The following is a 26,225-nucleotide window of genomic DNA, read 5'->3' as shown; positions in this document are numbered from 1 at the left end:
CTGTGTGTGGGTATGTGTGTACACAGTTCAGTCATCTGTGATGCCTACACGAGGTATACTTGGCAGCCCCAGACTGTACAGTGCAGGTGGTACGGCTCACTGTGTCGGCCTGCGGCGACGTGACCCGTGCCTGCCTGGGGTCGCACGGGCACTACCGGTGGAGGTATAGAGTGGCCACTCCGATGACACATGTCCGCTGGAAACGTGTCCACGCCGGGCCGCCCAGGCCACGCCCACGTGGCCTGCTGTGTCCTGGTGTGGTCGGTGTAGTAGCAGCTGCACTGCTGCTGCTACCAGCACTGTGTGGGTGGGCAAGGGTGGTGGCACGCACACGCTGACCTGTACTTGGTGGTGTTACTAGCCCACGCCACGCGCCCTATGCCTCACCCCTACCAGGTGTTCCTGCACGGACAGCTCACGCCACGGATGGCCATGCCTCGGTCGAGGATCCCAGCCATCTCACCCAATCTCCTATCCAGAACATCGGCAAGATGCTGTTGGGCATTCGCCAATGACTGGATGTTCTCATTTAAGGAACGGATTGCGGACCTCTGCAGCCTCTGCCCTTCCTGGTTCTGCCGCTCGCACGCGCCTGCGCCGCCATCACAGTCTGGAACATGCGTCTGGTTATACCAGCTGCTGCACCCTGTATGGCAGGTGTATGTCTAGCAGTGCTCCTCCAACGAGCAGCACCTGCCACATGCCTGTGTGGCACTCCACCAGTCATTACACTGGCAATGTCATGTGTACCCGCACCTTCTGCAGCCACCACACATTCCTGCTCGGTGCCAACAGACGCTGACTGTCCGTCATCTATGGGCAATGGTGTTGCGGTATGTGTCGGCATCTGAACCGTGTGCGGGGATGAAAGGGACGTATGTGTGATGTTCTCCAATGGCACAGTGTCTGCCTGTGACGACCCTGCCTGTGCCTCATGCACATGGTCATCACCACTAGTATCTGTGGGGACACTAGCATCAGATGGACCGCAGGAGGGGAATGCACCTACAGCACCTGTCAATACAGAGACATACCGTAAGTTACATTACAGACATGCTGACACACACACAGCCACACACACACACACACACACACACACACACACACACACACATGCAGACACACACACGCTGACACACACACGTGGACACACACACATGCAGACACATCATGCATGTGATATTGCATGTGGCATGCAGCATTCCCACACCACAGCCCAGTGAATGCAGCCCAGACATTAATAGTGGCAGTATGCATACTGCCCTGGAGTGCACACTACAACAGGCAGGTGTCTGTTAGTAGGCATGCAGTACACACATTCATGGTAGTTTGCATGCATCACCGTGATACACCGTGTGGCCACGGGCGAGTTAACTGTACACATGGCTGCCGTCACTATGTCATGTACACCGCAAACATGTGCGGTATCATGTGGACATGTGTCAATGGTGTCCCACCACATGCACCACATCACAACGGATGTCACAGTGCAGTGTTATGTGTACAGTCTACAAATACAATGCATCTGTAACAAGGATGTCTGTGCATGTGTGGTTGGTGTGAGCTGTGTACATAGCTGTGCAGTGTGGAGTACGGGCACTGTGCCACTGCACGGTAGCAGGACACACATATGTTTCTGTGCGATGCGTGACCTGGACGCATTACATTGCCATGTCTGAAAACCAGTTCAGCTATGGTGGACATTGGTGGCACCTCTATTGGCTGGGGACAGTCATTCCATTTCACTGGTGTACCACATCGGATGTCCAGGGGTCCACTACAGTGATGAGCCCACTATGTGTGGACAGGGTGCAACGGTGACAACCCACTGCGGATGTACTGTGTGGCAACATGCCTGTAGGTATCACCCATGGCCTTGTTTGTCTGGGTCATCGACAATTGTGTGTGATGGACCTCGTGCACATGGCCCTGTGGTGGCACATGTGACATACAACCGCATTTCAGTCTGAGGTGTCACATTCCCTACGGCTATGCAGACATTGTGGATGTCTGCTATGGCATAGGTCATGTCATGGTGTGACAATGTTGCAGACAGACATCCACGTGCATGGGACATGTCATGTGCCATGTCACAACATGTGCACCCAATGCAGGGGCATAGGTCACAGTGGTAACACCTGTGCTCTGGCCAGATCACAGCTCACTATGTGGTACTGTGTTCATACTGCAGAGGCATACCAATGCATACTACACATGCAGCCATTGTGGAACACCTTCACCATTGTATGCATAGCTGACTGCACATAACACACCAATGGGTTATGTGGTGTCATGCCACTCTATACTAACGGTTGGATCTACTGTACATGGGTGGTGTGTGTGTCGGATGGTGCAACCTGTATACCGTGACTGGGGCACACCCAGGTGTGCATGTCATACCTGGACACATGGGGAATATCAATACACCGTATCATGCCTTTTACTAGCAACAGACTTACCTGTGACAGACCCTTGTCTTTGTGACATGCCAGACGCACCTGTATAGGGATGACACAAAGGTATGCACATTATCCATTACTATCGCCACAGTAAGCATTCTGCATGTCACATCATGCACCTGTTGTTCGCATGTGCTCTGCACATGTGTGCATACACAACATAGCATACTGTAGTATGCATCCTGTGTGGCCATATACCTGGCATGTGTTGCTATATTATGTATTGTACTATGACACCCACTTCTACGTCGCTTGTCATACAAACATGCAACACTGACTTACCAGGCAGCTCCGAGCTCATTGTTTGGGAGACACCCACCTCCACGATGGACGCGAGGGTTTCAGCGTGTTGTTCCATGGGTGTCCCCAGACCGCCAGGAGCTCCTCCGTGGCTGTGAGTGGGGCTGGGTTGGTGGCCCACCACCTGTCCCACCTTGTTGTCTGGCGATTGCAGCGCACGCCGTCTCGCACGCCGGATTAGGTCTGTGCAGTGCCCGCGGATCTGTTGATATGTGCGGTTGTGGCCGCCCAGGCTGTTCACGCTCCTGCGCATATCCTGCCACATCTCGTCCCGTTGTTGTGCCTGCAGTGGCACATGGCTAAATAAGATGTCATAATTATCATGTAGCAATGGTATGATCACCTCGTCTTCTTGTCGGCTAAAGGCAGGCAGCCGGAACGTGGCATTATCTGTAAGACATAACGATGGTGGCAGGTCACATTTACACTGCTGTTCTGGCATACTGCTGGGAATACATTGCTATGACATGTACAACATCTGCACAGTAATCTCTGCAAGGCATCATGGCAGTGATACAGCCAATGTGTTGCCGCCACACCATTGAGCAGTGGGTGTCATTTCATATCTGTGTGTCACCTCATCACACTGTACACGCACCATGTTGATGTTAGCCTGCTGTGGACATGTGTACCTGTCTACACCTGTGTCCATATCAGTTGGCACGGGTCCCCTTGTGACAACAGTTCTACTGTTCACCTGGATGCTGTCTATATGTCAATAGACATCACGCACGCGGGCCATTATGAACATCAGCAGTGGCACTGTACACATACACATGGACACCTGCACATGCATGTGTTGTGCCATGTACATCCACACAGCACTGTATGGGTGTTGGCCAACTTTCCACGGCTCACCTGTGTTGCACATGTGATACACATGGGACAATGTGTAACCATGCCACATTAGCAGGGAAGGTCATGCATAGCATGTACACACGCACATTGTCCACAGCAGCACACAGCACCTGTAACACCACAGGGTGCATCACCGTAACATTACTGCTGTGTATGGTTGATAGTGACAGTGCCTTTTGGCCATCGCACCATGTAGGATCAGGATAGCACATGCAGCCTTGCTGGGCAGGGCTGCATGGTATGGCAAGGTATGCCACATACATGGCACTGGGATGTGATCCACCTGGGGTAATGATATTGGCAGGGTGGCTGTCCATTCCATATGTCATTGCTATGTGTATTTGGACATTACACATGTCTATCACCATGGTGTGGACACTGGCCTTATGCAAGGTAGGCTGCACGCTGCTTGGTGGGGTGTGTCTGGTGCATGCAGGTATCACACACCCATGCATACACTGTAACCCTGACAGGTGCTATGTGCTGCGATATTGATCTACACAGTGCTGTATGTGGCCACACACTGCTATCCCGCACATGGATGGTTACCTGACTGACGTGGGTACCACATATGTCTACATCCAGTGCCTGCTGCCACCCCCATGTCTGCTGGTGCACTACACACCGCCATCCCTCCCTCTGGAAACGTGATGTTGGGCACAGCATAGGTATCCATGTATGGGGACAGGGATGTTCACATAGCAGGGGCACTGATGGTATCGTCGATCTGACCATACACATATGACGCACCCATCACACATACAACCCATTCATTATGTTGTGAAGAACAGTGACACAGCTATACCGCTACGCCGGAGACATTCACAGGCGCATATACACAGATGCATGCACGTCCAGCTTTGGCATGGCCTGGACTATTGGTGTGGTTCAGCACATAACGTGTTTGAGTGTGGCTGGTGCAGAAGTACTGTGCACATGTCTACACAGTCTGCCTGTTCTACAGTAGGCATCGTTTATGTGCTGTGCACATATCATATCTGCACATTGTGTTGGTGTCTGTCTATCCACGGGCCAGTGGTGGGACACACAGGGCTATTGTTGAACATATATGCATGCAACCCTGTACTGCTGTACTGCTAGCTTCTCAGGTGCTAATGTGTCATACACATGCACACCATACCCACGGATGTGGTAGTGGGTTGCCACCGCACTCCATCTCCTCTTGTGGGTTGCTATCATCCCACACCCTCTTTGTATTGTATGTTCAGGCTATGCACCTGTGTGGGGCTTGTGGGCAGCAATGCAGTACTATGTGCCTTTGCACCCATCGCAGAACAAGTCATACAGGTACACTGGCGGCCATACACTGCACAGCTTGATGTTGGCACATCACATGTTGTACACACATAACACATCTCCTGTGGGACATGGTCAAATGTACAGGCATGTCCATCAGTCACATGCCACTACTACCCCTACATGACGGCTATGCAGGACATGTGGCGGTACAGCAACTGTCACATGTGCACCTGCAATGCCCCCCTACCTGCATCACGTGGTACTGCCTGTGGGTATGTGCGTCTGCACCCATGCTATGGCCATAGATGACAGTTGTACATCGATATGTGCAACATACCTCATTGGGAGTTCTCATGTGCACATGTTCAACATGTCAACGCATTGTTTGTGTCTGTCAGACAGTCATTGTTGTGCATGGTTTACATGGCAGCCATGGCGTACTGTGTCTGATTCCACGACTTCATTGGACTACCAGCATTGTACATTATCACGCACATTCCAGCCATCACATAGCCATCCTAGATGACAGTGGAGGTGTTCTGCCATGTGCACATATGTCACACAGCACGAGGGTGACTGACACACATTCTCAGGACAGGGTTCTGACTGCTGTGGATGTGTGTGATGCTGTCGACGACCATGACTGCACCAGATGGTGTCATCTGGATGTGTAACATTCACAACACACACCTACCTTCACATAGCAACACATCATCCACAAGGATGGACATCCCTGCATGAACACTGTATGCAGTATGTCTGTATGACCACTGCATGCACCACTGGTAGCCACCAGCATGGCTGCCAACAGCAGCAGTGTGTATCCTGTGTGAACATGGGTTACACCATTCACAACACACCTGTGTCAGATGTCCCTGTTGTGTGTCACAGTGCAGTTCCACACATCATGTAACAGTATGCATCATGCACCGTATGTTGCAGACATGTGAACGGCTGTGCAAGTCAACATATGCACACATGACACATCACCTGGTACAACATGTCTGTCTTACCACATGCTATTGTGACCACCCTGTGATGACATTGTACAGGCTACGTGGAATGGGACATCTGATGGCTCAATGGTGTATTCACCCTCTGGGTGTGTGTCTAGCCGAGTGTACAGTAGGCAGTGGTCTGCACACAGGGATACTGTACATTTGCCTACTCTGTCACTGCGACTGTTGACTATGATCATACTGTACTTATGCAGGCATGTGGTATTGATCCAGTATGACAGTCATGGTCAACCACAGTACTGTGGCACACATGACCTGCGGACATCTGCCTAGGGTGTGGGGCCCACATGTCCATCTTCACATGCTATGCTGCCTCTGCAGCAGTGTCACATGTCTGTCGCCAGCAGGGCTGTCACAGGCAGGCACGGCATGCAGTGATGTGTGACAATGCTTGCACCCCCCACTGTGCTGTACACATGCACTGCACACACAGTAAGGCATGCCTGACATTAATCTGCAGTGCCTGGGACCTGCCTCCATGCTCTACAGAGCACACCTGCCGGTCCAGATTGTACACAGATCATACCTCCCAGGCACATACCTGGACTGCAACACACACAGGTGAGTGGATCCCACATCACACAGTGATGTACACACATACTGTATGTTTTTCTAAGAGAAATGCATCATAGGTACTCCATGTTCGGATACCCATGTTTGTGACCGCTAGACACATTGTGACACGTGACGGTGAATACACTGTACACCACAGGTTACATGCTGGCTGTGTTATCATACTGTACATTGCACCTCGGACAGTTGCTACTGCCATGTGCTGACAGCAACACGCACTTCCCTAGTATGGACTCCCATGTACCCACACATGCTTGGCCATGCACTACACATAGCTGGGTGACACATTAAACAAGACATACCATACCTACACTACCCTTGGCATGCACCATACCTCCATGTGTCTGTGTGCTATACCTACAGACATCCCCTCTGGTTGATGGACATATATGCTTTGGCCCTGCTAGCCACACCCTGGACACACACCCATTGCAGCATACATTGTACATGTGCTCAACAGCCGGTACTACCAACATCTGCTGACGGGGTAGTTAATGGCATGGCACCCCGTCAGACGGACAGTATACATGACTATGCTGACACATATCACAATGCACTTCCGCTACATGTACGCACTGGTAGGGACCATGCTATTCCACACAGAGACATGGTGGTACTGGCCTTTTCACAGATGCCACGGTGGTATGCATGTTCCATGCACATGTGCTGTATGGGCGCATGTGCAGGCTGTTGCACGGTGGGTATGTTCAAATGTGTGTGGTGCATCACTTGACAGTCATGGTGTGTCCTCGTGGTCCATCACATACCCACAGCTAGCTACCTACACATGACCACCATACTTTGCAGTGTGGGCCCTCACGCAGTGTGGTGGTATGTCTGTGTTGTTTGGCTACATCCACATTCAATGTAGCATACGACAGTCACCCAGGCATTGCCGACAGATATGTTGTTGGCAACATGCCAGCCAATGGGTTACCTACCAATAATATACACTCTCACTCACTACAGGGTTCCAATCCATACATGGACATCGCATTGTCCCTGTGGACACATACATGGTACTGCCATGCACACATTATGTCCTCGGACACTGTCCCAATGTCACCTCCAATCTCCATAGCTGTTATATCCCGCCAAACTGGTTGTTATGTGTCTCTGCAGCAGCCCACTGAATTAACTGCTAGCCCATTCATGGACGCTGTGTACCTTGACCACCACACCACCGCATCTATCACACTACACATGGGTGGTAGTGCATTGCACGTGTGGGACTGCATTCATACAGACATGACTGCACCATTCGGTATGGCACTGGGGCACATCCTCACATACATGCTTCACACACTCATTGACGACTTCCATGCCTTTACTGGCACCCTTGTTGGGCCTGTGTGCCACAGCACACCACATCCACATGATGGCCACCTGTCATACCATTGCATGGGTGGTTGGTGTAGTACAGAGGGTAACAGATCAGACATTATCCCCACATTGCCCTTCAGCACCATTCCACATTCTGGTATTGGCAATGTACACATCCACCATCACATCATACCCTGTGTCTCAGGATGTTAGGCTATGTGACTCCTGGACAGGTCACACAGTGGTGCAAGCATATCATGCTACCTACGACATGTAAAGTACATGTGGCATTACACAGTCCTCAGTCATGTGTCCCCTCATGTTCACTATTTGCTTACATACACAACATGCTGTCACGGAGTAATGTCCATGTCTACATGTCCCACATCTACATACCTGGCAGCATTCTAGCTCCAGCAGCTCATACTGCTAACATCCATGCAGGTGTCGGTGTGGCAGATATATCGTAGATGTCATTGTGTCAGATACATCACGGATGGTGCATACACATCACCTTTGCATAGCGACAGTCATCCACTGGGTATCACGTGGATACTGTCCCTATACATGCATATCACATTGTACATGGTTGCTGTACACACACATGCCCCACATGGTGCTGTGGTTGCCATATTCCACTGTGGCGTGGGTACACATCTGCAGGGCCTCACATATCTGGACTATGTGTGTTGCTGGGACATTGGTAGCCTTTGTACTTGTGCCATACACACATCTACACACGGGCAGGGTTACTATAACACATTCGTGGTGTGCCTTCCACAATGGCTACAACTTTCCATGTCACAGTATAGTCATGCCGATGTATACCAGGCTCAGACAGTTTACATATGCAGATGACAGATGGGGAACACATCTGTACTCATCTGCATACCACTTACACAGTGGTGTCATGTACTCTGCCATGGGCCATGTCCTCCGTGATTACTGATGCATGTAGTACTCCTACATGGCGCCTGCAGTGAGCAGGGTGAATGAAGCAGTCATGCATATGTGCACACAAGCCACATTGCTTAGCCTGGCCTTCTGTTTACCTACACAGACTAGACACACACCATGCTGTAGAACATAGGTCCTGTGCACATCCCACAGGGACACACTGTGGCACTGGTCATGTGATAGCTCCCTTGCTGATAGGGTGACACATACACATGGGACCACCACAACAGCAGTACTGTGTAGACATGCAGTTGACATCCACCTTTGCTGTCCAGTGGACAGTACCATGGGGGGGGTGGCACGACTGTGTACATTGCATATGTGTTTACACATGGACCTGCCAGACATCATTGTTGCACACATTGCACCTGCTACAGATAGCTTGGACATGGTTACTTGATGTTCCTTCCATTTTGGGTGGCTATTCTGCTACTGCTCTGTCCCATATCTGCAGGCCATACATATCCTGTTAATGTACATAACACTAGGCCATACGTCCATCATGCATGCTATGCCTGTGATACTGTGTATAATGTCTGAACGTATCCATCATGATAGCTTTACATTATACATACTTGACATGGTCACCCCTACTGCGAGGCATATGTGCACGTCGTGCACACATTACGTATGACATCGACAATATCTGCCCATACACATGTGTGCTGTGACACTATACATACATGTCCTATCCCCTGCTGTGGCACTTCATTGTTGGACATCCACTGCCAGCATCAGCGTGGGTGGTGGCATTGTTCTGTGTTTTAAATCACGATGGCACCCCTTGGCCTATCCCAGCTGTGTACATGATGTCCCACTGCTGTGCACATGGTGTCCACAGTGGTTGGTATACTCAGCAGGTTAACACTACATAACCACCTTTCACCACTCTCTCCTTTATGGACAGGTATCTTTACTGACAAACACCGTTCACATACAGTGCCGATTTGTCATACATATCATGCGTTACACAGCAGTACATCTTGTGGGTTCTACATACCTTTCCTGTATTGCTTTCCGTATTCCGTTTGTGTCTTGCTACTGACAAGTGATCGGCTCTTGTAGGAATAACGTCTTTGTTCGGTATGAACATACAGTTTGACTATCCTGGGAGTCTTCCTTATATCCGTCGTCACCTGCGGCATGTGGGTTCATCACACCAATAGCTGTTCCTCGGTGTGTACTTATGCACATATCACCTGTGCATCTCCTCCATTCGTACGGTACTCGTCGGAACTAGGCCATAGTTCATTCATCGCCTGGGCATTGGTTATCTGCACTACCTTCGTGGGGATGGTATGTATTGTGTTATATTATGTGTGACTACAACCGCTATGTGTCGCGCCAGGTACATTTGGCTGTCGTGTTAGCCTTGGATTGTGTGTGTTGGGTATGGTATTATGTCCCACAGGTGGGTGTCCGTGTCCTGCCGGCGCCTGTCGATGGCGTTTGCATTCTGATGTGTAACATAGCTCTTGTATTCCTGTACACAATGGATGCAGGTATGCATCCGCTGCTGATAGTGGTTCCCACGCTGGATGTTGCGGTATGCCACTGTCATTGACTGCCTGTATGTTTTGCTGCTATTTCGATTGTATCCCTTTGATATGTGCGATGGGGTATATCGGCGGCTGTGGGTGACGGGTACGGGTTGTGGGCCTTGCATTTGTACATACACGGTATGCTTCTGTGTGTGCTCCATCCCTGCCTGGGGAGGTACAAGTTACCTGTCTGTTGTTCTAGGAGTGTAGGTTTTGTTGATGTCGCCTACTGTCGGTACCGCTTGCTTGTGTGCTTCCTGCATGTATTCCTCCGCCACATCGGTAGTATATCTGCAGCTGTTCGTAGGTGCCGAGTATCCCTTGGCATTTTGTCACGGATATTTACGGTCATTGTGGTCCTGTAGTTGGGACGGCCTGTATGCTACCGGTTGCCACCTACTCGGGTGGCGATTGCTTGTTTAACACTCGTAGAACACACAGCGGTGTTTACGGGACAATACGTGTCCACGATCGGTGCCGGGGTAGCACATGCGTATTTCCGCGGTACATAACTATTGCTGCGTAACGTTGCCAATATATCGTATTGGAATTAACATGTCGGCGCCATACATCCGGTGATGGTTTGTACATGCGTCCTTTGCATGTCATGTTGGCTATACTCCTGTGGTATATTCTGGGACATTTTCGATTTGCATCGTTTTACGCCGCCACGCCTAGCCAGTGAGGAGCTCTCAGTACTACTTTGTGGGTACTGCTATACATATGCCTGTGGTTCCTATACTGTATGCCTACACATGTTATTCCACTCCGCCTGTCACATGCCACCTACATACACATTTTATAGTGTCACACACATTACACTGGCACAGCGGAACACACGACACCCTCACCTCACACATAGACATACTGCCGCTTTCGCAGGGACGGTTGCACACAGTACCTACGTTGACCACATCGCCGGCAGCGGTGTCTACCTCCACCCTCATATCCTGAGAATATTACACGCACATGTCCTGTTACTGTATCGTGGCCTGGCGATCATCCCGAATGGCGAATATGCATTTAGGTGGGTTGACCTTTCCATGGGTGGCGTTCCCTGCTCTGTCCACCCTCCCGGATAGTCGGGTTGTCGTTCAGTATGTTTACTATGTTGAGAGTTCGCATCTTACTGCATCTGTAACCTTGCATCCCTGTGATTCCCTGTTTAACTTGTTGTACTTTATATCTGTGTATGTGTACATATATTTCTACGTGTGTAATGATATCTATATCCATATTTGTGTATGCACATATGTAGACACCTTGCGCCGAATGTGGCAGCATACGGCTACGCCATCTGCTGTCGGACCCGCGTGCGGTTGAGGTGTTGGCGTTCCATGCTCCGCTGGCTGTTGGTTGTGCAGTGTTTGGGTGCTACCTATGTTGGAGTCACACATGGGACCGCGCATACAGTACACATTACGGGCGGACATGTTTGTGTGCCGTCCATTTCACTGTGTGTGCAGGTAGAGAGGTGTCAGTCCATGGGGCCTACGCTGTCAGAGTATGTGCTATACGTTCCCTCTTTGCCAAAGCATAGGCATATTGGGTACGCCTCTGTCTGCCTACTGGGGCTGGCACAGTGTGTTCATGGCGCTGAACGCCCTGTGCCTGTGCTTGCCTTGCCAGTTGTGGCAGGCTTGGTGGCCCTACACCATTATGTCCCTGCGGCAGCTGTTTCCGCAGGATCATATTATGTAGCATAGCACATACTATGAATATGTGGGCACATGTGCCTGGAGAGTACTGCAAGGCTCCACCAGATGTATCCAAGCACCGGAACCGTGATTTCAACATCCCAAACACACGCTCTATGATTATTCTGGTTTGTGCGTGTGCCTCATTATGGCGTTCTTGCATGTGTGTGTGTGCATTTCTGATGGGTGTGATCATCCACGGCTCCAATGCATAGCCAGCATCCCCCACAAGGTGACCTTGTGTGATGTCCCCCCTGGCAAATACCTGATACAGCTGTGAGGCATGCCAGATATGGGAGTCGTGGTAGCTTCCGGGGCTGCCAGCACACACATCCATGATAATGCCCTGCGCATTGCACACAACTGGCAATTGATGGAGGGGAATCCCTTGTGGTTTATGTAGTGTCTACCCTGCTCACCGGGTGGTGACTTGATTTCTATGTGCGTACAATCTATCGCACCCAGTACCTCCGGGTATTGTGCCACATGGTGGAAGTGGCGCATATTGCTAGCCAACTCCTCCTGAGATCTGGGGAAGTATATATACTCATGGGCATGTCGTAACATGGCATCCAGAAACTGGTGTAGTACCCTGGATGCTGATGCCTGTGAGATGCCCATTATATCCCCGGTTGGCCTTTGAAAGGTACCTGTTGCCAGTATTCGCAAGCTTACACATACCTTTGTGTCCACTGGGATGGGCTCCCTCTGTTGTCTCTTGTTCTCAGGCTTGGCCGGCACAGCTCCACTATTTGCTGTAACGTGTCCCTGTCCACCCTGTAACGCTCTACTATCTCCAGGTCTTGCAGCCCCTGGTAGGTCACCCTTGGTCTGAACACTCTCCTTCTCCTCTGAGGCCTCCGGTAGTTGTCGGCATCCTCCTCCGCAACTCCGTCTGTCTCTAACACATGCTGATGCATCACGGCCATGGCAGCACCCAACATATACATTTTAAAAGTTCCCCGTGTTTACACCGTAAGGCGCAGCGCTTGGGAATTCGCTGTGTGTTGTGTGCATTCCCACTTTATAGTGTTCTGCTGTACACCCGGTGATGTCATTGGGTGTGTCTCTGCTGCCGTATCTGTGGGTTATCTACCGTGTTTTACCGTTGGCACTGCAACGCTGTTGCCTTTGGTGTTACATTACACTTGCCTGCATTGGTTTAGCTTTACACCTTACTTTACTGTTTCTGCACGCTGCACCTACTATTTATGGAGTGCATCCTGCAGGCACATGACATGTCATGCATTTTGTCTGCCGCCGTTATGCTAACTCTCCTTGGCTGTGCTGTATCGGTTCTTCGCTCTTTGCATTTCTGCAACATCCACTACTTTCTTTGCATTCATATTCCTCCCTTTCCCGCTTTGCAGATTTCTGCATGCAGAGTTGTCAGCTGCCGATTGCCCTCCGTCGGTTGATTGGTGTTAATTGCTCATTACGACTCCAATTACACTGCTTCCGCATTTCCTCATATTCTCCGCATCACCTTCCTGTATCCATGGTTGTTGACGGGCGGCCACATGACTGGTTTGGGGAACGAGTCATCCTCGTGCACATGCATCTGTGCGCGCATTGTATACTCTCACCGCATCTATTTCCTCACGCCGGTCCTGATGCTGTGATGTGCATTGTACAGCCCAGGTTTGCTGGGCTCCAATGTGCTTCCTCCTACAGCGGCACACCCCTCTGTGATTGACAGGTGTTCCTCTAGGCCACTCCTCGGTGTTTTACCGCTACCGCTTTGTGCAGCCTTACGCGTGGGGTTTTGCGATTCAGTATTATCTGCCTCATTTGCATGGCATTGACTACTAATACATGGTTACGGCGCCAGACACTGACGCCACTCCTTGGCAACCCTTGGGCTGTGGTTGTGGCTTTCCATTCATACTATGGTGTATTGTGGCTGTGATGCTGATGTGTCTTATACTGCTCTTTTATGGCATTGTCATATTACTTCATTGTTCCTCACCTTCCGTGGACATGTCCTGGGGTTCTGCTGTGGTTTTTGCGTACATGACATTTATGTCGTTATTTACATTTTCTGCAGGTTTTCCTTTGACATTCTCGATTTCTTTCCACATTGCCATGTTGCACCACTATGACACATGACGTTGGCAGCCTTCCGTTACTCCTATGTCATGTTTGGATATATGTAAACCGTTTTTTTTTTGGTTTACATTGCCGTGCTGTTATGCTACGCCCACGCCACTTCGTGAATCGCTACTTGCCTTCATTTGCATGGTGCAACACCGCACATGGGGTATTTAACATACCTACGCCGGAGGCGGCGCAACTCGCGCACGCTGATGCACGTGGGTTTGGATCGTACCTGAATCGCTCGGCGGCCATGTCTGGCGTTGTGGCGCCTACGCCATGCGTGCGCCTGGCGCAAGGTTCATGAATCCCGGGGAATGTGTTCCATAAACTTACTTTTAAAAATATGATACTTTTCCCAGCCATACATGAAAATATTTGCATAACTTGGCGTCATTGATGCACCCATAGCAACTCCATTTTTATGTTTATATATTTTCTGATTGAATTCAAAGAAGTTGAAATTCAAAATAATGTCTAATATTTCCATTAGTAAACCAATCATATTAGTCGAAAAATTTTTAGAAATTAATAGTTCCAATCTAACCACCTCCATTCCTTCATCATTAGGAATGACTGTATATAAAGACTTTACGTCTAATGTTACTAAAAAAATCCTCTTTTGTTACCTTAATTTCTCTTAACATATTTTTAAATTCAAAAGAATCTTTGACGTATGATGAACTATATTTGACAACTTGCTGCAAATGTCGACCTACAAAGATAGCCATAGCTTCTGTCTTTGCTCCACTGCTTGCAACTATAGGGCGCATCTGAGGTTTATTTAAATCTTTATGTATTTTTGGTTGCCCAGAAATATGACTCATCCGAGGTGGTTCTACATGCAAATATTTCCTTATATCTTCTGTTATGCACCCTGTCAGGAACCACTCCTCTATTTGACCATCTATAAATGAAAAACTTTTTTTAACTTCTATAAAAGTTGCAACTTTGTAGAACTGTGTATCAGATAACATTTCTTCCATCTGCTTAATATAAACATTTTTATCTAACACAACCAATGCATTTCCTTTATTAGCCTTAGCTAATAATACATTCTCATTATTAAAAAAACATTCAACAGTTGCCTTTGTTCATGTTTTAAATTAAAATATTTGAAAGCAGGTTTATTTTCTAACATTTCAATTATTTCCTGCTCACACATCACTTGAAACATTTCTAATTCCTTTGTTAATGGTGGATTATACAAACTAGGCTTACTAAACATATTGCCACCCTTTGAAGTATTAGGAAACATCACTTTAAAATTTAATTTTCTAACATAGTCCCTACGTTCATTAATAGTATCACATTTCTCCGCTTGTTTTGAGGGCAGAAAATTCCAGCCTTTATTTAGCACTTTAACCAACTCGTCTGATAATACAACATTAGACATATTTACTATAATAAAGGCTGCATCAACAGTACCGTCTTTGCTTATTAGTGAACATTCTTCTTTTTCCAATTGTTCTGATAACGCACATTCTTTTTTGGTGCAGATGTAACCTCAGCCCAAGTCCTGCTCTGCTTGCCTTGCTGTTGATACACTCTCACCAGCTGATTGGGCTCCATTGGAAAATCCTTTTCAGCATTTTCCACCAATACCATCTCATCTCCTGCTTTACTACTAGTCGCTGCTACATTACTAGATGCCACTGCTGGATTACTTTGCGCTAATCGCTTAGATTTGCGGACACCATTGTCCTCACTTTCAGTTATATTATGCACATTGTGAGCCCATCTTACTAGCATTTGTGTTTATGCTGATTACATTGTTCTGCCTCCTCTGCTACTGGTTGATTCAACTCTCCAACTAGTTCGTAAACAGCTTTGTCACGCCAAAACTTTTTAACTTTCTTTTTGTGCAAAATTTCATTTTCCTTGTTCAACCTCCCCTGAATCAACAAAAATTTGGCATCGAAGTTGTCAGCAGTTAAATTGTCTTTTAACTTAAAGAAAACAGTTTGAATCTTTTTGTTTAACTCATTAATTCTACTAGAATTTGCTTCTGCCAAAATTTGCACATATTGTAGCCCTGATTTTTGGTTCAGAGCTGCCCACTTATTTATAAAGTCGGCAGAAAATATATTACCAACTGGCATAACAATTACTCTTAGACCTTTAGGGACTCTTTGTGTCTTGAGACAAGTCTCAAAATACATATTGGCCCATTGTAATCTTTTAAGCTTTAGCAAATCATTCTCAAGTTTTTTAAACTTTTCAAAGTAATTTACACCTATGGAACTTCTTTCTCCTTCTGGGTACAATGCAGAGTATATTAAATTTTTGGATCTGTGTATAAAGAAAATGATAAGTTGCTTACTACTATTTACAAAAAAAATGTGCAGAATAACTCATATCTGCACTTTGATAGCATGCACCCTAAAAGTACGAAAATGAATATAGTAAGGGGTCAGTTGGAAAGAATATATTGTTTAACTGACGATGAAGAAAAAATTCAAAATGAATGTAGCAGCTTATGTAAGAGTTTTATAGAAAGAGGATATCCCAAAGAAGATGCATTAAGAATCTCTAAAGAAACTTTCAAAAGAAGAGCCAAACATGAGATAGGTAGAAATAATGCTAAGAAGGACTTTAAAACAGCCATGCAAGTTACTAATAGTGTAGATTCTGGAGCAATTAAGAACATTATAACCAACAATTGGAAGTTCTTAAAATGCAGTGCTGAGGTCAAGAAAAAAAAATAGGAGAAGGACCATTATTTGTGCAAAAAAGAGGAAAGAGCTTTAAAAATATATTCCAGAGCAGCTTGAATAATAGACAACCAGTATGTACAAATCCAGGGATGATAAAATGTATGAATTGCAATATGTGTGAGTATTTATTAACAGGTGTAAAAGAAATCAAGATAGGAACTACTTTTGTACATCTAAAAGGAAAATATACATGTAAATCTAGGTTTATAGTATATTTAATTATTTGTCAATCATGTGAAGCCTATTATGTAGGGCGTTTTACAAGGGAGTTATATAAGAGGGTGTATGAGCACAAGTATGCTGTCCACATAAAGGACGATAAAAATGCAATGGGAATACATTATAAAGAAAATGGTTGTAAAGTGGATTTTATATTTTGTGTATTGGATGAAGTAATTAATTTTGAAGTCAAATTTGATGCTGAATCAGAATTCAGTTGGAAAGTGTATTTGCGGCAGGTTAAATTGAACTCTTGTCACCCACCAGGGTTAAATGATAAAAAAGAGTTCACTGCCTTTTTATAAAGGAAAAAAGCTAAATCATGTGGCTTGTTAAGTCACATGATTAATTTGAAATGAGATAAGTAGTTTTGCTAATTTTAAGTACATTATGCAGTCTGAGGAAGTCCAGGGTGACAAAAGCGCGTACTGTTTTATGTGAAGATTAAAGTGAAGTAAAATTTGGTTTTGGCTCACTTGCAATTTTTATTCAAGTTCTGTTATTTTCTGACTTTTCAGTTACTGTTTTTTAACTTAAACATCCATAGCAGGACAATAAAATCCCAATAGCTTCCTAGCAGAGAAACTACTGTACTCATTTATTGACATAGTTGGTATCCCAGTAAAAACAAATGAAAGCCTTGTGTTGGTATTACTTTAATGGCTTCCTTCTTTTACTTTTGTTTTCTCTGTTATTGTTAAGCTTGAACGTTATGTACTACATCAGTGTTTTGTATTTCATATAACCAGACTTTGACCCCAGGTTGCCCCTGAAAAAAAACACATGAACCTAGAAGGCGTGTTTGTGTAACAAGAAAATAAGGTAAAAAAAATAAGAAATAAAATGTTTTGTGTTAAAGGTTCAGTTTTACTTGTTTGCTATAACACTGTTGAATGATAATACAATGGGGGGGGGGTAGAAAACAACTTTGGGGTCTTTGCTACAATAGATGGGTATACTACATAGATATTTTGTCTCATTTTGCTACTACTGTATTTATAAGTAATAGCACTGTAGTCACAGTTATGTATAGCAAAGACTCTTCATAGCAGGATAATTAAGTACATGAATAATATATTTTGTAGATCTGCAACAATAAAGTTGCATGCAGCAAAATTCATGTCAGGCCAATCTGTGAATGTGTCACCACCAAGACAGAAAAAAAAACCTCTTTCTCACAACCTTTCTACTCTATACTCTCACCCACTCATTATAACTGACTACTACCAGTGAAATTCCCACTCTTCTTTCATTCTTAGTACATTTGCCTTTTGAATCTTTTTCCCCTCCTCCTTCTTTACACTTTTAATCACTTCTAGTCCTTCTTCTCCTTCTTTAATCAGTCTTTGCTCTACTACACCAGCTACTGATTAGCAGAAACAAGCATAAAAGGATGCTGCTTATACTTAACCATATGCTTGCGGCTGATGGAATGTCTGACTTAAATATACAAATCAGTAATAGGTAGGTCCATAGGTTCATAGGTGTATACTAGGCTAATGGCCCTGGAGCCTTTACAAGCCTAGCCCATAGGACTACCCTAGCATCGTGCCACCCAACCTTAGTTCCAAGTGCCTCTGTCGAGTAGAGCCACTGGAGTGATCACCGGGGTGAATTTTCTATTTCTCATCCACTCATCAAGATTTCTCTTGAAGAGGGCCAATGAGGTGATCTGCTTGACATGTATGGCGAGTCTATTCCATAGCATGGGCAGTCTCTGGGTTATGAACCTGTCCCCTCCAGCATGTTCTGTTGACTGGGGTAATGAAATTGAGTTCTCTGGAGCATGTGGTGTGGAGGGATTGGGATTTCTTTAGATGTAGCATTTCTAACAGAGCTGAGTCAGACATGGCTTTGTAAGTCAACCATAACAGGATTGAGTGATCAAATCCTAAAGAAGAAAGCTTGGTTAGCAATTTTAGATGAGAGACTTATGAAAGGCTTTAGATAGATTTAAGAAAAGAGAAGAGTTTTCTATGACAGTTTATGGTGTTAGTGAAACTGAGGAGGGAAGTGTTTGTGCTATGGTGGGGTTGAAAACCATGCTGAATATGAAATATAATATTATTGTTGCTAAGTCAGTTGAAAACTGACAATGGATACATTTTTCAAGAACCTTAGATAGAGCAGATAATATAGCTATAAATCTATGGTTTAAGAGTTCAGTGGAATTGGCTCCTTTGTGGAGGGGAATGATAAATGTTTTTCCCAGAGTGATGGACTCTAGTTCATTAACTGGTTTATTATGATAGAAATATGGTAAGTAAGGACATTTGTTGCCATTTAACATATTTATATTGAAGATTATCAATGGCAAAGGTGGTGGGTTTCAGGTTTTGAAGATATATTTTAATGGTAGCCATTGGGACAGGTTCAAACCTGAAAGTAGGATAATTGTTTTCAGTACAGATTAGTGTGGGGAGTAGGTAGCAAGCATAGCTATGAGTACGCTATGCACTGTTTCAACAAAGTAGTTATTGAAATGAACAGCAATGCTATCAATAGTGCTGTTTGTGTTTGGTGGAAGTGTGGTAGTGTGTCCAGGATAAATATTATTTATTATGGACCAAAACAATAAGATTGTTTGTCTAATTTAATTTGCTTTGTTTTTTTTTTCTAGCACAGCTTCTGTGCTGTCTAAAACCCTGTAAGCTTATTTATGTTTTACTATAATGCCTTTATTTCCAGGCATTCTCTACCTGCAACTTAAGTTGCTTGGTTTGTTTGGTTAACCAAGGAGCATGATTTGATCTGCTGTTAACAATACTGAGAAAATTTTATTGACATAATTGACTGCTTCATCTAGAGGCAAGATCTTAAGTTTGGATGAATTGATGAGGAATAGATGAGAGATAAAGGTGTCCTTGTTAAATGAAGTTGGTGGACTTTGTTGTATAGGATTGCTTTCTTTAAACTGATATGGTGTCAAATTGCAAAAGTTGGAATATGACCACTAACTATATCTGGGATGCAACCTGAGGTCCTTATGTGGTTTGGCTGAGGGGAGAGGATCCAGTCCAGTGTAGGATATCTGTTAATACTTTCATTGAGTCTAGTGAGGAAGATGATTATCTGATTGAAACTGTAAAGATTTACAAAGTTTGTAGGGGAGTATGTGTTAGTTACTTGCCAAGCAATGTTTAGATCACCCAGAATAACAGTTTCATGGGGGATATTGTGATTTGTCCAGCACAGGAAATCTTCTATTTGGATATTGTTACCTGGAGGTATATAAAAGGCTATTGTGCATATTCTTTTATGCGTATTTGCTTATTTGTTTTTAGAACTGATATATATATATTTCAAAATTGCCAAATTTGGGGGGAATAAGTGGATGAAGAGCATATCTTTCATCAAAAATCTGGACAAAGCCCATGAAAAATAGGTACAAATCTGTACGCTGATTAACGTAACATTTGTATACATAATTACATAACCCCGCCCACTCCAACAGAATTGTGGGATAACAACTTTCAAATGCAAACTGAAGAACAGACAACCAAAATATGGCACCAGATTCCCCCTGCAGCCATTCCAATGTCCCATCACGTGGTTATTTCACCCCATTTACCATAAACACTAATATGTGCATACTGCTTTACTTCTACAATGATTATTTGGATTTTATTTTTACATTTTGTAGCACAATGCACAAACACAAACAGGTATCTGCTAAACAAAGCAGTACTGTCTCACAATAAAAATAGACTTGGCATTAAAACTCCTCTGCCCTTGAAACTCACATTTACTAAGACAGCATTGAAACTCACACCACATCCAAAGAAAATGCATCTGGCCAGTGGTGGATAAAGGTTACCTTTGGGCTGTTTTCAAATCATAGGCCCCTTGTACACAAAACAAGAAACATACATGCATTCTTTGATACAACTTCCTGACTTTATTAAATTATATTCCTTGTATAATACAGGCAAACCTCATTTGACAGCACAGATTATTACAGCTAGAGGTTGGTATCAGTCCTCATTTTGTACTCTTGAAATTTATTTCTGTAACCATTGTTTGCTTCCCATATGGTTCTAAGCAATCAGGACTGTGTTGTAATATTGAATTGCAATACTATTGAATGACAAAATATCGTCAAACTAAATTTTGAGCTGGATTTTGGTCAAAAAGTTGCTAACAAAAAAAACTTTTTTTTGCAGTGGGCAAGCCTGCTGCATCCCCCGCTATCCCTGCATTTTATATTTACCAACTCTGACATTGTTCTACATTGGGAAAATGACAAATACCAACTTGTCTATTAAAAGCTGATTCAATGTTTTATGCAGCAATATTCTGCCATTTGAATTTGATGTTATGGTAGTTTGATTTTACAACAGGGACCCCTAAGTAAGCCAAATAACCAGTGTTCTTGCATCATCACTGAAAATTAGCACTTGTGCTTAGTAAATTTACTAGATAATAAATAATTCAGATATTCATACCATTACTGCATGAAGTATTTCTAGTTAATATATTAATGTTGACAATGAACCCCCTTTTTGAGGACAGTCCTGATTCAGCCATTATGTCTTGCAAAAATAATGGTAATCATCATGCTGTCTTTGACAAAGGAATTCTTAATGCTCTAATAATCACAAAATAGAAAACAAATGAAAGATCACATCTAGAAACCTTTAATGTGGTATAAAATAGTACATAAATTCTTCAATAGTTTGTATTACATTTGCTAGCAAACTACACATGTAACCTGCATTTAGTTAGCATGTGGACTGACCTACAAAATCTCATGTTTCAGCAGCTAATGCCCTACTTTAGGCATATGAAATTGTGAAACTCTTGTAATACAAAAGGTTGTTGGTAAGTGATGTGTAAGTCTTACGAATAAAGAAGTGTTAGGTTTCTTTAAACATATCATGTTGACGTTCTGTTGTTTACTTTTTAATCCTGGTCCAGAGTTAAAGTATAAACTGTCGTATGAATGATTTTACACAAGACATTATTTAATATTCACAGTAAAATGATTCACAGGAATAGAGATGTCAGGTATTACAGGTGGTCTGAAATTTTTACACACAAATAAACAGCTGGTAGTCATATTTAAATGTGATTTACTCTGATGGAATTGAGTAAACCATGCATGCCATATAAGGTATCATATACTGAAACTAGCCTGTCAGTGGAATAAAATTTCACAAAATATGTGTGCATAAATTTAACCTTCCAAACATTTCCCTGAGATAAACGTCATCTTGTGCTGCTTCAAACAACATCTATTTATAAATCTCTTAAGCACGATGTTCCAGTTCATAATATATATGGCATCCTTTTTATGAACACAGTCTCCACATCTGACATATAGTTTTACAAGAGTTTATTAAATTACTTGTTTTCTCTTCCTCCAGAAGATCAAGTGGGCTTCCTATGTGCAGGTTAAAACTTTAACAATTTCTCTTGCACATGGAACAATAAACTTCAGTTTTTAAACAGTTTCTTCTCACTATCTTGATAACAGTTGCACGCACACACACATACACACACACACACACACACACACACACACACACACACACACACACACACACACACACACACACACACACACACCCTTAAAATGGCTCACTCACCAACCAGTCCAGTACCTTAAAGCAAAGCAGCTCCAGCGTTGAGTGAGCTTCCAGTTCCAATAATCCATCACATACAGCAAAAGTGGCAACTCCGCGAAAAGGTCTGTTGAGCTTGCAGTTCCACGGCAGTCCATTTGCTTGCAGTTCCATAACGGCATTCCATTGAGCTTAAATAAGTTCCAATAACATAATGGCAGTTCATTGAGCTTCCTTGAAATGACTCACTCTGCAGTTCTAATCACAGTATTCAAACAGACGTGCGCTCCCACGCATGTCCCTTGAGCTTAATTCTGACAGGCTGATAGAGCTGATGTCATCGTGCACGTGATGATGTCAGCTTCAAAAGTGGCAAAAATTAAAAAGTATAAAAATAGACGTAAAAAACTGGAAATGAAGGAGTGCCACTCAGGAATTGTGGCACCCCATTATTGGGACCCCAAAACTCGGTAAAAAACGAGTAATTCGGGACGGTTGAGAGGTTTGATGAAGAGTGAGGTTGAAAGTGTTTGTATAGATGATCACCACACCCTCTCCCCCTTTTATTTCTTCTGTCAAGCCTAAGGATATTGTAATTAGAGGGCAGAACTTCTTTGCCTTTCATATCTTCTTTGAGCCAACTTTTTATTACTGCTAGAAAATCAGGGGAATAGAAGGTGATACATGCAAAGAGGTCATCCAATTTTATGGATGTTTTGTGCATTTATGTTGAAGAACAGTAAATGAAATATCCTATTACAGGAAATAAAGGGAGAAAACTGGATAACTCTGGTGAGCTGGTTCAGTTTTGTGGCTCTTTCTTGGGGTCTGGATTAGGAATGATATCACCACTAAGGTTCATTTGGTTTAGTGGTTGTGGAATTGATGACTGAAGTATAGACATTTAAATTTGTGCTCATTTGTAGCACCAAATCTTTGGAAAATGTGGTTGAAATTCTGGTATCTAATTTTAAGAAGGTCAGTGTTTGTGTAGGGATAGGGGTGTGGTGATATGATGTGATGATAGAGAGTACAGTTTTGTTCTGGATTTTGTCTTCTTGTGAGAGAAGTAAAATTGTTTGGAAGTAGTGAGATATAGGATGTAAGGTAGCACAGTAATGACAGGAAGAGAAATGAGGGTAATGCAAACATGCTCATTTTTGAAAGGGCAATACTAGGACAAGAAAGATGATAAAAGAAAAGCAAGTATGGAAATTGTAGGTGGAAGTAAACTCTGGAATGCACTGTGATAGCAATTTGTATAACAAGAGAGGATGGAGGAAGTAGTAGGGAGGGAATCCCTAGCGTTAGTTAGAGAAGCTGATTGGGCAGCATTACTGATTGGTATCTGAAAGGAAGAGTGCAGCACAGAATTGGAGTTGATTGGCTAAGTATGATTAAGTGTATGGAGATGGATAAGATAATTGTAGAGGAGGTAGAGAATGCAGGAATTGATGGGTAGGGTAGTAGCGTGGATTAAGTCTGTGTGGAATGAAAGTGAATGGAGAGGGACAGACCTGAGACAGGCATGTTTTTGAGTATCAGAAACAATTAGTTTCATCAATCAACTGCTGGGTAGGAGAGGTGTGAGAGTCAAGCTTTTCATCAAAAGGGAAGAAAAAAAAGGTTTTATTTAAATTCTGCTTAAAAATTTCAATTTACACTTACAATAACCTGTCTGGTGATACTTTTTTGTACTACTCTGATTATTGTCCATATTTTAGCCAAAATGTTATCTGTTGGCATTGTTTAATATGTTCTGGGACCTTAATGTTGTAGCTTCATTTGTAGTTATGGGAAAATTGTCTATTGCTGAAAGATTTTAACATTTATACATCATACTGCACTTCCATTTCCAATAGTAGAATTGCATGTATAAGGTAGCTCTTTATACTTTGAACCCAGTCTCAGCCCTCAATCAGTCTTGTAGCTTTTTTCACAGTTGTGGCAGGACTGTGATCTACTGCCAGATTTGAGCCTCATTTAGTCATGTTGCTGGTAAATTTCTGCAGAGTCCTGTGTCGTAGTCTAGAGTGGGATTGCAGTAGTGGTAGTATTGTGAATTCTGCTCCAGGATTTATGCTTCAGTCCTTTTCATAGCTGTATATACCTGATTAAAATTGCATTCCAATGCCTTTTTGTCCCCCCTGTTCTTTGAGTCTGCCCCACCTCCACTGAGACATTAAACTAAAAGTTTTTTTTTAAATTCTAACAATAGGACTTGAGCTCTAGCTTGAATTGTTCACAAATCCTACCACCCTTCTCTTGTTTTAAAAAATATATGTTTCTACCCCTTCCTTTAGATTACTCTGACTTCCAAAGTCCTTGTCTTTACTCTTTCTTTACTACTGTCTGTTGTGTAACATATTTAAGTACTTTCCCACCCATTCTTTTCCATATATCTGTAATACTAAGTGCCCATACAACAAATAAGTGTTGCATTTGAATAAGCCTTTCTTACAACAAATTGTCTAGTGCTCATTTTCCCAGAGCTCACATCTGCTTGGCACTCTCGCCACACTTTTAGAGGGTCCTGAGTTAATCCTGCTCCATTCTTGGCAGATAAGAGATTTATTTCATTGTTTTGCACTTCAGTTAACTATTTACAGTGCTGTTGCTTTATTTTTGCTTTATTTGTTGATTATGCCTTTAAATCAGTCTAAAGGTCCCTAATATTTGAAATTGCCTTGTCAAGACAATTTTCTATAAGTTGTTTTGATATAATATTACACTCACAAGCAATTCTTGGTGTTATTACATCAACAGGTTAGCAGTGACCTGTACAGACACAAACAACCAAAAAGTAAATTGTATCTATAAAACTTCCCTTAGAACTGAAATCTGTAACTTAGTGTGGCTAAAACAAAGTCATTGCACAGAGACATGCTACAAAATGCTAGTTTTTACATTAAACAGCACTGCTATCAAATCTTAGCACAATCTGACCTAGTCAAGTGCCAAACCTCAGAGGCCACCCAACAAAACTTTGTATAATCCACTCCACAACTTACAGTAGTACACAAATGCAGGTCAGGACACTATGGATATGCAATTTCAAAATATTTCTGTGGCCAGCTTGATAGATTTCGGCATCCTGAGACAATGTAGCAGCTGTCTCATGTTCACAGACAACCATTTAGTCTAACAAATGCAGTATGCAAGAGATGCACATACATAATTTTAATGGAGGCAAAAATCTCATATACAAGCAAGGTTGTCAGGAATATGCACACGACATCCACAACACATAGTGCCCACCACACACACATATCTCAACCTATGCTGATGCACAAAGAGTGATCTTCTCAAACCTCAAATACATTCTAAGCCTATAAACAGCAATGTCTATCCTCAGAAATTTCTAAAGCATTCACCAAAAGTAACACCAAACAGCACATATAAGCCTATGCTCAGTGCAGCCCAAGTGGAAAGCTCATAAGGAAAGCCAACACATTACCCAGGACTTCTGTCATAGGGGACTCCATTGTACAACACATAGATGCCCACTCACCAGACTGATCAAGGAGAAAATAATGGTTAGTTGCTTATCTGGAGTCAGGATCCACCAAGTTACACATGCACTCAGGTCACTGCACAGCAGGTACCAGCATGATTCTATCATAGTCTATATGGGTGTTACTGAA

This window comes from Protopterus annectens, chromosome 5.part0, assembly GCF_019279795.1.
Source record: "Protopterus annectens isolate FY-2018-M chromosome 5.part0, PAN1.0, whole genome shotgun sequence".
In the NCBI taxonomy this organism is placed as follows: domain Eukaryota; kingdom Metazoa; phylum Chordata; order Ceratodontiformes; family Protopteridae; genus Protopterus; species Protopterus annectens.
This window is presented reverse-complemented; position numbering follows the sequence as displayed.